Source organism: Cavia porcellus, unplaced genomic scaffold (assembly GCF_034190915.1).
Source record: "Cavia porcellus strain 051 isolate PalLab524CR breed Dunkin Hartley unplaced genomic scaffold, mCavPor4.1 scaffold_23, whole genome shotgun sequence".
NCBI classification, from domain to species: Eukaryota; Metazoa; Chordata; class Mammalia; order Rodentia; family Caviidae; genus Cavia; species Cavia porcellus.
The window spans coordinates 46,958,920-46,974,793 of NW_026947506.1; the positions used below are offsets into that span (position 1 = coordinate 46,958,920).

Sequence of the window (15,874 nt, forward strand, 5' to 3'; positions counted from 1 at the left end):
TCTAAGGTGATACAGTGTATTTGCCTAAACTTATCTGTATGATAGTAAAAATTGTACACAACAGTAGTAGTGAAAGTTTATAACATGAATTTCTTGAAAAACCATGCACTTTTTATAGGCATCTGTGTGTAGCACATTTTCTGTATTCATAATTTCTAAGACACTTCTTTTTTATTCCCTTCAAAATTCTTGGCAGGTACCAAAATCTGTAGATTTCTAAGTCCCTTGTATAAAATAATCCTGTATTTGTAAGTGCATGATCCTCCTATATAGTTTGAATCATTTCCACGTTGCTTGTAGTAATGAATGCCATGTAAATGCTGTATAAATAGTTGTTATTGGTGATGAATGAAAGAAGTCCTATCCGTGTTCAGCTCACACCCACAATGTCTCGCTGTGTATTTTCCATCCATGGTGAAGGACTGACTGAGTTCCACCACTCTCATGTTCTTTCCCTTCCATCAGCTGACTGTGCAATCACGTGCTGCTCATCTGCCATGCATGTGGGGCTCCTGTAGGACCAGTAGCCGTTCACAGTCACTGTTGAGAACCCACTCCCCTTAGTAGGGTCTGACCACGATGTTAGTTTTGTTTGAATCAGTCCATCTGTGGATCCCTTGCATGTGGTTTAGTGTGGTGGTGAGATTTTATTGTGGGGGAGGGCTGCCTACACCGAGAGCCTGCTGGTCCCTTCAGACTTTAGTGGCTGTGGGCTGACTACATCCCATCTGTGAAGGGGAGAATAACATTTTTTGTGGTAGTGTTATGAATATCAAATTTATTAATAAGGGAATGAGTTCAGAAAAGTTTTAGGAAGACACTTAGCGTCTTAGGAAGTTGTTGATATTAGCTACTATATTACTTCCTTACCTGGCCCTGAATCAAGGCCGGCAGCTTCCTGACGCTGTTGGTTTCAGGCAGGAGCCTAAGGAGATGTCTTTCTACGGTCTGTTGGCCATTTGAGACTGTGGGCAGTGAAATGGTCAATTCATTAGAAAAAAACAGCTTGAAGCAACCCCTCCCCACCTGTTGAGCAGCTGTGAGCGTGGCAGGCTGTGGGCGGCCCAGGATGGGAGCCACCAGTGTTTACTGGGACTCATGCCATGCTGGGACCTGGAAACCATGCACCCCACTCCCACCTGTGAGCCTGTTCAAACAACACATCCCTCACCCCCATTAGCAAGTGGGAGCCAGTGATCTGGACATTCCTGAGAGGTTGATCATAGGCAATGCAACAAATAGAGGGATTTCCTTCTACCATCTCTTTGAAGGCAAATACTTTTATCCCTGTTTTGCTTTGTTCTAATTAATGGTGTTATTTTAGCCTGTTTCATTTTGTTGAACTTCAATATACATGAAAGTATGGACAGCTACTTTGAAGAGAACGAGAGACTCTATGACAGCCATTAGTGACTTCCCTATTGTCTGGTTTTGAAGACCTAAAACATCTTCCTCATTCTGTTGGGATCAGTTTTATACTATGTTGTTTTGTATGAATTCCCTGTATGTGAAGAGAACAAGAGATAATATGACAGATAGTGAAGATCTCAGGTTGTCCAGCTTTGAAATTTATATCTGTTACATTGCTTTCTTATGTCTTATTTTGTTCTGTTTTGTTGTGTTTAATTTTACCCTCTTTAAGATAAAAATTAAAACAATTATTTGCTTAGTGTTTTATAATTTTCAGAGACATTTCCATTTTTTAGATCGTTAATATCTTTCTTTTTTACTTTATTTTTTTTGGTATTGGGGATTGAACTCATGACCTCACACTTGCCAGGCAGGCGCTTATGCTGCTGAGCTAAATCCCTGGCCCTGTTAATGTCTTTCAATAATTCTATGAGACAGGAAGGCATTTGAACAAAGGGTAAGTGGTGCCGCAGACATCCAAGTTCTTAGAGTAGCCGTGTTTCATGCGGAAGAAAAATTACTGTTCCAAAATTGTAGCTAGGCTGCTGGGGAAATTCTACATCACCTTGTTTCTCTTGGCTCATTGTTGATTCCTTTGATAATTCAGGATCCCAAGTTACCCAACCTTTCTGGATTTTTATATTCATATAAAAAATCTTCTTAACTGCAATGGCTCTACCACTTTGGTTGTGGATGAGGATGAGGGAGGTGGACCACAAGACTTAGGGAGGACTGAGAGCTCGCTTCTCCTCCCAGTCTCTGAAGCCTATTCCTCAGAACAGTGCAGCTTAAATTATTTTTACAGAAGAGGAAATTGAGGCACAAACAAGATTCACAGCCTGCTAAGCTCTGGACGGCCTCACTCAGGCCATCACTATCTGAGCTTCTCGTTACGAGTTTCTTGTGTCCATTGCTGCCGCGATTTCTGCCCCGAGAGTCCACCCAGTGAGTTCCCTGGCCCTGTCTCTCTTTAGCAGAGACCTATTTTGGTCCTGGTTTCAGTTACTGGGATTCTAATAACAGCCTGGTGCTGAGGTGTCAGGGGGTGAAATACTTTAGTACAAGAGCATCCCAGAAAGTGGTCTCTGTTATTCAGAAAGCTGCTCAGGGAGAGCATCCTGGCCTGGAAAATCTGTGTCTTTATCAAAAGAAAGACACTCCCTCTACCAAGGTTCTCACCACCTTTCACTTAGAAGAGGAAGTCATGGTAAATAAAAAATGTGCATAGGTCTTAATGTTTGTCCCATTACAGAAAAGACTCAGGCATCCCAGGAGACTCCGCCATTACCTTTATGAGCTCTGGACCATGGTTAAAGCACCCCAATCTCCCCAGCAGTTTTAAAGTTTTTTTGAATAAATGGGGGAAAACACATAATCCCAAACATTGATCACTCCAAAAATGTGCCTCCCTCTGTGAAAATGGAAAATCTGACCTTTCTTTCTTCCACATTTCAGATGCAAGAACTATTTGATCCTAAAGAAAAGAAACTTGGAATGTGCAAGGGGTTTCCGCTGACTGAATAACTCCATGCACAGCTCGGCTGTATCGATTCACCATACCCTTCAGTTTTCAGATTTATTTAGGCTCCTGGTTTCTTTCAAGGCACTCCAGTGACTTCTCACTCTGCTCTCTTCTAATGGGCTGGGTCCAGCTTTCCCTCCAGTGAATATGCTGGTCCATCTGGCTGCCAGGCTAAAGAAATGGACCCCTGTGGTTCTTTCCGCAGGAGCATCTGGGCTTTGATGGCTTTTCCCCCAGAGGGCTGCAGCATTTCAGGGCACTCTTGGTGGATGGAGCTGGCATCCTGAGAAAAAGGTGGCAGGGAGCAGGAGGATGGGGATAAAGACTGGTTTCTATGGCATCCACATAATGGGCAAGGGAGAGTCAAGCACTTCCTGTGCCCCATTAAGCTGGGGGATGGGGCTTTTAAAAATGAACCTCCTGGTTACATGGAAGAGATTTGTAGGGAATGCAAAGAGGAAAGTTTTTCTGTTTCTCATCCTTCAGGCTGTCTTGATATAGAAATGACCCAATTCTGGTCTGGGGATGGAGTAATGAACAGAGCTGGTAAAGGCCCTTGGTGTTTCACATTAGGCTGGCTGATGGGGTTTCAATCAAACCGTCCCTCTGAGAGCCACCTGGCCACTCAGGCATCCTGCCAGGCCTTGGGTCACTGCGAGATCAACCCTGGCTACAGTTGCTCCCTCTCCCTGGGATTTTCTCGTGCTTTAGTGTTGCTTGCATGGGAAACCAATTTGCTTCCTTTCTGCAGGACTGCAACTTGTGAATAAAATATATCCCTCCCTCTTCCTGGGCCCCACACTGTCTGTACAAACAAGCTCCTCTCCTCGTGCTCCGTGTATCTTGTGAGATTGCACTGCCTCCCTGCAATGGCTGCTGCTGTGGAGCAGTGTGAGGTCCCCAGCAACACCTTAATTGCGACTCTCCTTCCTGGCTTTTTCCAGAACACCAGGAATCTCTCACATCTCATTTATATTTCTTCAAAGGTGAAGTCTGTTTCATCTTCTTTGTGGTTTTTGCTGTAGATTAAAAAAAATCTTCAGGTTCATGCTTGAAATCATCTGATCCAATTAGATGCTCCCAGGTGAGAAAAAAATTGCCATCTTTGTGTGAGATGCCTGCCCAAGAGAGGTCATTTTTTCTTGTAACTGAAGCATCAACCAGAACAAGAAATTCTACCACAACATGACCTTACTGCCTTGTTCAATTCCCATATCCTCTTTTCTCATCTAGACTGAGGATCATTTTTGAAAAACTCCCCCAAGGAGACAGAGAGAGTGAGAGAAAGTGAGAGGGAGAGATGGAGAGATGGAGAGAGGGGGAGAGGGGCACAGAGAGAGAGGCTGGACATGTTCCTTGCAGTCCTGCAGTGCTTCTCCTGTGACTCAACTGGATGGGGCTGGAGGACTTGTTCAGTGGCCTCTCAGCCCCAAGGCAGGTAGCAGGCCTGGGAAGCTTGTTTTTCTCTAGATCCCCTGTCCTCCAGTCTCCATTCCCCCTACAATTTCTTCTTGGCCCAAATTATTATGCTCTCATACCAAAAGTCCTAGAAAAAGCTTGTTCTTGTCACAATGCATGCTACAGAAGTGTCGAGCAAGGCCTCTATAGTGACCTTACAAATCCACGTTTTCAATAATCCCCAGGTGTGAAAGAGCACTTTTTGGCTCAGGCATGAAGTATTATTTTACTTAAGGGTTATATACTTGTCTATAGCCCTTGCGCAAATCAACTTTAGAAAAATATAAGAATATAGTTATTGAATGAATGCTTTTTATGGGTACTGAGTTCAAGGAAGAGGAGGCCATGTCTGAAATATACAGAGTTATAATAAACAAAGGAGTTAGTAAAGCCTTGCTATTGAGCAAAGTGGGAATCGTAGTGTTAGTCATATGCAAGTCTAACGATGACTAAATGATTTCTACCCTGAGTCTCAAACATCGGGGCTCCCAGCTAAGACCAGGCCACAGGGGCCAGCTCCAGGTTGAGGACAGCATTGGACCCTCACAGGACTGCAGGCTGCCCTGGCTTCCAGGCTGAGCTCCAGACCTGGAGGGAGCAGGAGCTCTGGAATGCAGAGGTGGGGTTAAGTCATCTGAGCAGTGTCCACACTGATCTGCATGCACAGTGCAGGGGCCAGTGCAGCTGGGAGAACACAGATCCTCAGATCCTGTCTCATGGTCATTGTATTCTGGGTCTTGCTCGTGGCATGTGAACTCCTGGGAACAGCGGGTCCCTTTAGCGGAGGACTGCCCCAAACTCAGCTGTAAACTCTCTCACAGGTGAGGCATGTGTTGCTTGTGTGTGTTGTGTGTGGCATGTGTGTGTGGATATGATACCTTTGCACTGGGTATAGCGTGTGTTTTGTGTCACATGTTGCAGGCATGTATTGTATTGTAGTGTAGTGTATGCATAAGTGTGTCACTTGCAGCCATGCTGTGTATTGTATGTTTGCATGTCCTGTGTGCTGACTGTAGTGTGCAGGGTGTGTATGATTGTGATGTATTGCTGGGTATTCTATATACAGTGCATGTTGCATGTATTTATTGTTGGCATTGTGTGAGTTGTGCAGCCACAGAGTCAGATCAGCAGACACAGGGTGAAGCTCGTAGTCTTTGGGAATGATATCAAAATACAGTTGAGCGGGAGAAAATCAACCCTAAAAGTGAGTGGCATGGGCAGGGGCCTGAGGGCCAGGCCTCAATTAGAATCTGCTGTAGATCATCCATCCAGCTGGGAGCAGAAACCAAGAGTACCTAAGCCACAGGGGTGAGATTCTGCAGCTGATTCTTGATTTGAAAGATATTTATTAAGTCCTCACTTCTTCTCTCAGTATTAGAATTTTGGCAAGTCATCATTGTTGAACTTAAATCCTCAAACTAAATTTGTAGGAAAGCTGATACCACTTGGGTGGATTAACTGAGGGTCAACTTGTAACAGTCAAATGAACTGAATCAGCATTGTTCTGGGTGTGGGAGGCCACCTGAGGACTGTTACCAAGAGCATGAAAGGAGAACTAGAGGGGAGATGGTGTGCTGTTGATGCTTCTGGAAAAGCTTGTCATGTGGTTTTCCTGATGCAAATTTAGCTGTTCTCCTTTTTGGACAAGCTTGGGTCTTTGCTGTCACTGAGGATGGCTGTGGTTCTCTTCAGGGAAGCTCTGGCTCCCCATCTTCAGCATCATTTCCTGGCTCCAGTGCAGATCCCTCAGCCTGCTGGTGTAGACCTTCTAGGTTCCACCATGACTTATGGGCCTTCCCAATTCAGATGCTTGATACGGACTTGCATGAGACACTGTTTTGTGCTCTAGGCCTCCAGCTGGACTCTTGGAGGACATTGCTATGGTGTGCAGTCCCTTAGCTGAATTCTTTAGATCTCTTGTACTTGTTCAGGTACAGATCTTTTTTACTTTTCTGCATTTGACTTTTATTGGGTGAACATAATAAAAAAAATCTTGTAAATTATGAATTATGAATTAAATATATTCTCTGGAAAAAAACCTGACTACAGTGCCATACTTTGATTTACTTTCTTTGAAATGCATCTCAAAGAGGTTAGAAAATACTTTAAACATTATAGAGCTGAGTAGAACTGTGTTAAAAAATCTATGATTTCTAATTTTTTCCCACTACCCTACTTTGCTGAATGATAGTGATATCAAATGAAAGGAAAGGATAAGAAAATTTTCTGGAAAAACAACAGCTTCTTTCAAGTTTCTATTTTGGTTTCACCCACAGAGTAACAGCTTTAGAGGAAGAAATGGCTGTAATGTGGTGCATTCAGATCAGGCATTCTGGAAAGCAGGCTCATTGTGATGATATTAATACACTGATAATGCCAGGCCTCGTGGGAGGTCTCTGCACTGGGATAGGGAGCATCTTGAAGCCTAAAATGAAAATAAGTGCTTTGTGATCAGCATTTCAAAGGCTGAGATGCAACATCATTTTTCACATTAAAAAGAAACAGATAATTAGAAGTGCTTACTCAAAATGCGATGATTTCTTTTTCCTTTGTGCTGGCCTCACCACAGCTGTGGCCGTTATTGCAAGTATGCCATCTGTTGGCATCCATTAGGAGAGTTACTGGGCCAAAATAGCGAGGCAGCCTCTTCCTTCAGTATGAAATCGACATAGGCGCTCTCCAGGGTCCTGGAAGGGAATGCATTCAGGGGCTCCGCGTCTCTCCCTAAGGGGTCTGTATTCTGATACTTACGCTTTTTTCAACTAAAATTGTTTTCATTTTACTTCCCCAAAATGCATTAGTATATGTTTGCAGTGTATAGTACTGCAATTCAATTCATCTTGGGGAATAGGAGTCTTGTTTTTTAGCAATCACCGTGATGCTCAGCTTCCATTGCTGGATTCATGTGTAACTAGTCCAGTTTGCAGATAATATTCCAGGAACTAAGGTGTTCATGAATCTTTCATTCCTTCTCAGGATGAACACCCAGCCAGCACTATATTTACTGAGTCTTATATCATGTTTGGCTGATCATCAGAGAGGCTAAAGGAGTGAGGAGCTGGCAAATACAAAAGAAAGAAAAATTTTCCCTTCTTATTCACCCCGAGGTGCCAACACGGGAAATAAAAATAAGTGTTTGATTATAAAATCAAAGTTTTCACTGCCAAGCAGTGCTTTGATTGGGGGAGCGGGTGATCCCTTTTGTTTTTGCACCTGCTTCCTCAGGGATGGTGGTTGTAGGAATTAATTCAGAGTTCTCATAGCAGGAAGGAGGCCTGCAGTTCTTTCTAGATTAATCTGTAGCCTTCCAGTCCTCTACCTAAACTAGACCTCGAATATATTTGTACATATGTCATCTAAAGAAAGGAAAGCTAGGTTACTGAAATTAATTAAATTTATAAAAGCTTGAGATAGTTAGGATATTTGTGACAGTTTTAGTTATTACTTACTAGTTTTTTGTCAATTGCAGAAATCTGGATGATAAAATTTGCTATGATTTTCATCCCATTTTGCCATTTATTTTCAGTGTTTCAAAGGCATACATTAAGTAGAGATTGGCAATGTGTAATATCAGATTTTTTTGAAAAACATTCTATGCATTTTTTGAGAACTCTGATGTTAAAGGAAACAGAATTTCATGTGTCGGTTGTCACCATTCCCCACTCTACACTTCCAGGTTCCCACACACAAAAGGTTTTCCTAGTGTTTCTCTCTGTTTGGAGGGTCCCTCACACACTGTGGTTCTAAGCAAATAGGCACTGGAGGACAGATGCTTTCTTTTTGTTTTTCTTTGAATTTTAAACTTTATTTTATATACATATGTGGTATTTATTGCAATATATTAATATGATCATATATGTTGAGTAATGTTTAATGTCTTATTTGCTATTGGCATGTTTTCTTTGTTTAGGAGTTTATTCAAATCCTTAATTTTTTAGTTGGGTCATCTCTTTTCTTGTTTTATTTTTAATTTTATTAGCAAGGTTTGTGATACACAATGATTACATTCGTGTTATGAGTTGGTACTTGTAAATAGCACATATTAATTCTTTTTACCTCCTTTTCCCCTTCTTCTGTCCTCGCTGCCTCCTTCTCCTGGTTCTTTTTCCATTTTCAAATGATCCTAATTTATTGAATGTCCAAACAAATGTTCAAGTGACACAAATGACCTAGGACATATCTGACTGAGTGGCACAACATGAGGCTTAGAAAGGGAAGTCTACTCTCAAACCCTTATTGAAACACATAACAAGAACTGGTGATACTTCTTATCCCAGTCCAGTGTCACAACTGTTCCTCACTACTTCTTCAGGTAGCACAAGACTGACCACCTCAGCTGGGTCCCAGTTTCAAGCTGACTGGCTCATCTCTGCCACAGATCCAGTCACACAGAAGGACCAGCTAAAGCTTCTCTTTCTCCATTTGACATTTACAGGACGAGAACAGGCAGAGATGTGTTCTTGTATTTATGCCTAATTCAATCAAGTGTGCCGCAGGGAGGGATCATGATGGAAAAAGAAGAGAAAATCTTGCTGTGAGAGGAGATCCACAGGGCACCTGTCTCACTCAGGGCTGCTTAGGGAAGTGTTTCTCTGAGTTTGGTTGCCAAAACACTCAGGGATTTCTGCAGCCATGGTCCAAAGGGGCCAGTCTATTGCTAAAGCTAGAAGCAGAACTTCCCATCATCTATGTGGTGCTGAATTTTAGGAATGCAGTATTTAAGAGTGATGGAGTCACAGAAACTTCCAAACAGATTTTAGGTGAAGGCACAGGAGGCCAAGAAAAATTATAGCAGGGCCACTACTCTTGTCAACAGTGCCTGTCAGGTCAATAAATAAAGCTATGTGTGAAGCCAAAGGTTCATTGGAAACCTCAGAAGGTCGAAGATGCCAGAGACATGGAATGTCTTTCAAAGAAAGCTTCAGCCCAAGAGTGGGTTTGGTATAACAGACAGGGTATGTGGGCTGTAGCGAGCAAGTCCAAGCCCTCTGGACCTCACATCTCATTACCGTGGGCCTTGTATCCTGAATATGGAGCTATAGGACACTCTGCTGATTGTCAGTCTTTCTTTGGTCCAGTTTCTTTGTGTTTCTCCATTCTTTCTTTGTGTTTTTCACCCTGCACCATTGCTTAATGGGATTCCATCACATTAAAAAAATTTACAGGGCCTTATAGCTAAGTTTGCCTTGAGTCTTGGAAGACAGTTTGGATTCTAGCAATGCTGAAACTGTTAAGATTTTGATGATTATTAGAGAGGGCTGGATCACTGAAGGGCCAGTGGAGGAATGTTATAAGTTAGATCTAAACTGGCCCTCAAGTCTCATGTATCATGAGGTGTATGTTATTGCAGGTAGTCGGATCATGATGGAATTATTCACTGATGAGTTCAGAGTTAAATGTGCTGTTAGGAAGTGGAGGTGTGTCTCTCCACCTTTTCAGTTTCTCTGCTTTCTGGATGTCAAGGGTTTATTTTGCCACAGACATCCATTGTGCCTTTTATTCCTTCTATCCAGACAACCATGGACTGAATATCCCCAAACCCTGAGCCACATGAAACCCCTCTTCTTCATGCTGTGTGCGTTTGGTGTTTTTTTCAGAAACAGGGAAAAGGAGTATGGATGGGGTGAAGACTGAGAGATGATCAGGAAGTTGGTAGTTATACATTCCCATATTAGAAATTCCAGTAAAGGAGAAAAGGCATCTTACAAAGATATAAGTGGGCTAGGAAATCCACAGCTCTTCTTTTACCTCATTGGCTCATGTATGGAGGCTGATTGAAGAAGCCACCTCTGGTTTAAATAAGGGCTTTTCTAGAGCAAAAGACATCTTCCTATCAGCTTCCAGCTGAAGAGAGACTGTCTGGAGAGATTGCAGGGGCTGTGGCAGCACCTTCAGCTTGAAGTCCTCAGGAAGCAGTGTTTCCCTCAAGGAATCCCCCGTGTCTGCCCCCGAAGGGAGCTCACATCCTTGTTAAACACTTCTGCTTTCTTCCTTTCAGCTCAGAATGTACTTCTATGTTTTGAGAGAAAAATTCACTCCTTTGGGGGTTTCTGATTGTATCAAGGTATGAAGTTGGCAAAGACAGCTGTGCCTATGATAGTAGGTGTCTCCCAAAAGCCTAGAAATGTCACAGAAACAACTGTGACATTTGCACAGGGTCCCAATAGGATAACAACACTGGCTGCTTTAGTGCTTCTTTGTATATAAGTTGGGTGCTGGGCCAGGGCAGATGCTGGAGGTATTTGCTTTGATTCAATACCCAACGAGGTGAGGGAAAAGGAAGTCTGCCTTGCATCTTTTTTGGAGTAGTTTTAGAATTAGTAAAAAATGATCCAGATCTTTACAAAATGAAAAGAAGGCAAATGGAAAAGTGAGGGCCTGTACCTGTATAAACAGGTATAACAACACAGCCACTGGCTTTTGTTTCTAAAAGGGGAAAATGCATTTATGTAGCTGAGGAAATGATAAATATGATTCAAGGAATTCCATAGCATTTCTTATGGACAGTGTAAGCTTGTATGTGTAAGAAAATTTAATGGTTCTCTGGAAAGTACGATCACTTTGCAGAGGGGAGGAGCTGTGGTGCTTCTTCCACTTTGCTGATGAAATATTTAGAGTGGAGAAAGCTCTTACAAATGTTCTCCTTTTGTTGCATTTTTTTCTGAATCTAGCTTCTGTGTATGTTCATTTTAGTTCAGGCTAACCCAGATGACATTTGTATGTGGTCAGAAAGGCTGAGAAGAACAAATATCATAGTGGAAACGTGAAAATAAAACAATTCCTGTAGACAGGATAAAGCAATACCGTCTCTGCTGGTTTCTTCGACTCATCAGAGCTTGTGAAGCGGATTCTTTTAGTTAGTATCTGCAACAAGAAATAAGTTTTTAAAAACTGTGTAGATTATATTTCTATCAGCATTTTTAATCATAAAATAAAAGCCAGAATAAAACTCAGAAGGGAATAAAGCCAAAAATAAGAGTATTTGTAATATGAGCTGTGTGAGCCATGCTATTGTGCTGAGAACAGAATGGAATTTCATTTTGTAGATTATGTCTTGGGGGTGGGAAGAGAGAGAAGACATGTGTGGGTCCCCCAAATTGCCACTCTTATGAGGTTGCTACTGCTAGAACTCAGGGCCCATGATTCTGAATCTGTGTGTGTCTGTGTGTGTGTCTGTGTGTGTGTAGGATGTAGATTTTATCTGTCTGTGTGTGCAGTACACCATGTTTGCTTTCCTTGTATGGAGATTACACACGCCTTAATTCCTTTCTCATCCCCTTTCTCTCATCTCCACCTCTTGGTTCCCTTCCCATCTGAGAAAGTCTATTTCTATTTCTATTACCAATCTTTTATTTTGCTCTTTGCATATATTTAAGCTTGTGTGTCTGATTTATTGTACTAACATTATGGACTCAAGATGCATCCATCTTCCTACCTGCTCTTCAAATTTATCCTCCTTTGTGGTGGAGTAATGGGATTGTGTGTAAATATCACATTTTATTTGTCCTTTCATCTGTTAATGAAATAAGGGCCACTTCCAAATCGTAGGTATTTCCAGTGAGATGTTGTACACGTGGATACGCGTGGATCATGGTAACAAGATGTCTTGTCTCCGTGGAATTTCTACCTTCAGTTCTAAGTGGCCAGTAGAGGATATGGAAAGATGAGTTTGGAAGGAGCTTTATCTGTGTGTTATCCTGTAAGCTTGATCATCTACAGTCTACCCAGCAGGAGCAGCGGTGGGCTCTGCAGTATTCCGCTGTTTCTAGGCTGCTATACTAACCTCATCGGCAGAGACTCAAGCTCATCTTCTTTAGTTTGTTCCATGGACTGTATTTCTCTGCTGTATCTGATAATGGAGAGGCAGATACCTTATATATCTGAATAAGGTGCACTTGTTCAGTGGGCGATGAGCTGGCAAAGATTTTTTAAAAACATTTGTATGCGAAGACATTGACATTTTAGTTTTGATGTACTGGTTTGTGCATGTTAAAAATGAGTAACAATGTGGAATAGTATCACTGTCTGACAATTCTCCCTGGAACGCTCTGGCCACACCCTTCCCAGCCCTACCTTCTGGCAGCCAACGTTGTATATCCCTATAGCTTTGCCCTTTACAAAAACAGAAGATGGTGTATAGTAATCTTTTTAGACTTCTTTCATTCAACAGAATGCCTTTGTCCTTTATTGTATATACCAGTTATGGGTGCAAATTTGTTGATGGCTAATATTCTATTATATGAATGTATCATGTCATTTTTTTGTCCATTTGCATGTGGAAGGATGCTTCATTGGTCCTGGATTTAGCTGTTAGAAGTACAGTGACCACAGCATTTTGTACAAGGTTTTCTGTAGATGTAACTTTTATTTCTGTATGGTAAATATGCAGGAATCATGATTCTTGGCTCAGATGCTAAAATGTTCACTTCATCATATGAAATATGTTTTCAGAAACGTGAAACCGTTTTCCATCCAGCCAGCATTGCTTTTACTTTTGTCTGAGATTAACATTTGGTCATGCTGATATTTCTATAACCTTTAAATAGAGATACATAGATATCTACTCCTTATTTTAACTGGCATTTCCTTGTGGCTAAAGATGTTGTGCACTTGTACATTTTAATATTTATAATCTGTATTTTCCCTGTGTTGACTTGTTAGCTCAGATCTTTTTCTCTTTTTGACATCAGTTTGTGGTATTCTATTTCTGTTTAATTTTGTAAGGTCTTTAGAAATTTACAATATATATCCTCTGTGGATATGTAGTTTACAAATATTATTTCTCATAAACAAGCTAAAATGTCACTTTCTAAACCATACTTTTAGCAGAACAGCAGTAAGAAACTTTAATGAAATCCTCCTTGTTACTGTTTTCTGAGTGGTTGGTTTTAGCGTTGCATATAAGAGTATTTACCTAACCTCATGTTGCGAAAGTGTTCCCCTAAGTTTTCTTCTAGGATTTCTGTTTCTTTGATTTTTACCTTTAGATGTATGTGTATTTATTTAGTAAATAGTTTGCACAAGATGCTAAATGCGCATGGAGATAGACACACATTTCGGTTCTCAGTGTGATTTGTTGAAAAGGTGGTTTTCTCCACAGACTTGAGCTTGTACCTTTGTCAGAAACCGACTGGCCATACCTGTGTGGTCTATTTCTGAATGCTCTTGTACTTTATTGATCCATTTTTCAATCTCCTTGCCCTTATGACATTGTTGTATGACTACCAGAGATTTACAAAAAGTCTAAACATCATGTGGTTTGAATCAACCGCCTTTATTCTTACTTTCTCTTTAATAATTCATCCTGTTAGTAACTTACTCGTTGGTGTACTTTTGTGGTCTGCAGAGGGAGGAACCAGCATGGCCAGGCACATGCTGTACCTCTGAGCCCTCTGCCCTACAATGTCTCCAATTCCACTACATGACGAGGTTTTCTTAGCACCAAATGATGTTTGCTTTGTACTGGGGACACTTAGATGGCTCACTGCTAAGTAAAACATATTTCATTTGCTTCTACTAGGTCTGATTTTTTCCTGTTAAGAATATGGACTTTCAGTGGCAATTCAAAGTTTGTCATATTTGGGAGGACGAGGAGGAGGGAGGGAGGAGGAAAGTGGAGAGTGGGTGTGTTGCACACCTGTGCCAACGCCCCCCGAGGGGTGTGAACATTATGTGCTGTGAATAGGTGGTAACAAAAAACAGCCATGTAAACTACAACTGGAAAATAAGACAGAGTAAAACTTACTTCAGTAAAAAATAAAAGGTTTCTGTATAGTCATGAGAGGACACATTTTCTTCGGATTCTGTGTCAGCTTGGTTTCTTTTTGATAAATCTTTGTGCATTTTCGCCAGAAGTATAATAGAGTTAAATTTATGCAATCTGTTTAGCCAGCTTTCACTTCAGTGGAATTAGAAATACAAGGTTTCTGAGCTGTAAATTTATATCTGTGGGATTTATTCTTTATATTTGCTGCAGGCATGGCAGAAACTTGATTTCTGTTTCTAGTGCTCCTTAGACTAACGTGTTTTGCTTCCAGCCTGGCTTGAGAAAGCCATCCTGGCAGGCCGGCTGCCTAATGTCTGAGAGAAGGCGGTCCCATGACTTCTTTCTCACTGAGGCCGAGGCATCTCAGGTGGCGCTGTCACATTTTCATCTTAAGCTGCAAAGAGTTCCGAACATTTTCCCTTTTAGTGCATGGTGCCTTGGCTTGCCAGCAAAACTGGTTGCCTGAGTGGGATACTGGTCCCAGGAAGAGGACTGGGCCGAGAGGAGTGTGCCGGATGTCACGGGGCAGAGACTTAATGCCTCGCACACAAATATCATAACGAAGATGAAAGTTCTTGTTTTCGCTTTTCAGTGTCATAGCTAAACACTGATTTCCTGCTGTGGTCAATGATGGGCCACTGATGTCCCCATAAAATGCTGATGAAACCAAAACTCTGTCTCCTGTGGGTGTCACAGCCACTACTGTAGAGCAAGGCAGCACTCACATGGTGTGGCCATCCTGGTGCACGCGAGCCGAGTGCTGCCAGGCTGAGAAGTGTGTGCACAGGGTGTGCAGCAGCCGGATCACATGAGTTTGTGCCAATACACCCTACGGTCTTTGTGAAATGAAGAGATGGGCTAATGGAGCAGGACCTAGCGGGGACAGTCATTCACGACGCCTGGCTTTATGCTGACATTACTCATCGGTAAGAACTCACGTCCTCAAGTTCAGACAGACCTCACCAGCACACGTGTGATCCTGCGTGACCTGTGGACCTCCAGGCCTCCTGAGCAAATGCACTAACCCGCCTTCAGCTGTGCTCCCCTCTTGGGCGAGGCCCTTGTGACTCAGGGTGACCATCTGAGCCCCTGGGTTCACAGAGCTCTGTGTTCAGTCCCCACTGCTCCTTCGGGCTGTGCTTCTCCCTAGTCCTGTCCCTGCTTAAGGGCCTCCAGAGGTCCTCTCCCTCCCTTACATCTGACAGCACTCGGGTTGATGGCATGAGTCCTGGTTGTGAGTGTGGGACTTCAGCGGCTTTTTCTCTGCCCACCACACCCGGGGCAGCTGAATAACCCGGGCAGCTGCCTTGGTCTCACAGTGCTGTAGAGAGACCTGTGCTGTGGCCAGCCTTGAGTCTCCATGGCTTATGGGGAAGCCATGCTGTTCCCATGGCCCCTCCAGACATCTCTTGTGGCGGATGCCTTTCTCCTGTGATGACTGGCTTACTTCTACCACTGCCTTTGCTCCCCTTCTCCGTGGACAGTCCCCGCCTCCATCCCCTGCCTCCACTTCCCTCTTCCAAGCCACTGGCTGCCCCCAAATGGCTCTGCAGAACCCGTGGAGCTGACTGGCCATAGGTCAAACCTAGCCTTCATGCAGTCTAATTGCACCTTTCTAATTCATGGCTAATGATGGTCGGTTTGGCTGGTTCTCTAAGCTAAGCGGGTGAACCATGGCCTGTTGTACTTAAGAAGCAGGATGCCTGTTTCTGCTTCCA

At 42.7% G+C, this 15,874-nt stretch overlaps 1 non-coding gene across 1 annotated transcript; it reads left to right on the plus strand.

The window, feature by feature from the left end:
• The first annotated feature begins 870 nt into the window (after nucleotides 1-870).
• On the plus strand, nucleotides 871-1,007 carry LOC111756481 (small nucleolar RNA SNORA2/SNORA34 family). The gene has a single exon (XR_002790965.1). It is a non-coding gene; the product is annotated as a small nucleolar RNA SNORA2/SNORA34 family (small nucleolar RNA).
• The last annotated feature ends 14,867 nt before the right edge of the window (nucleotides 1,008-15,874 follow it).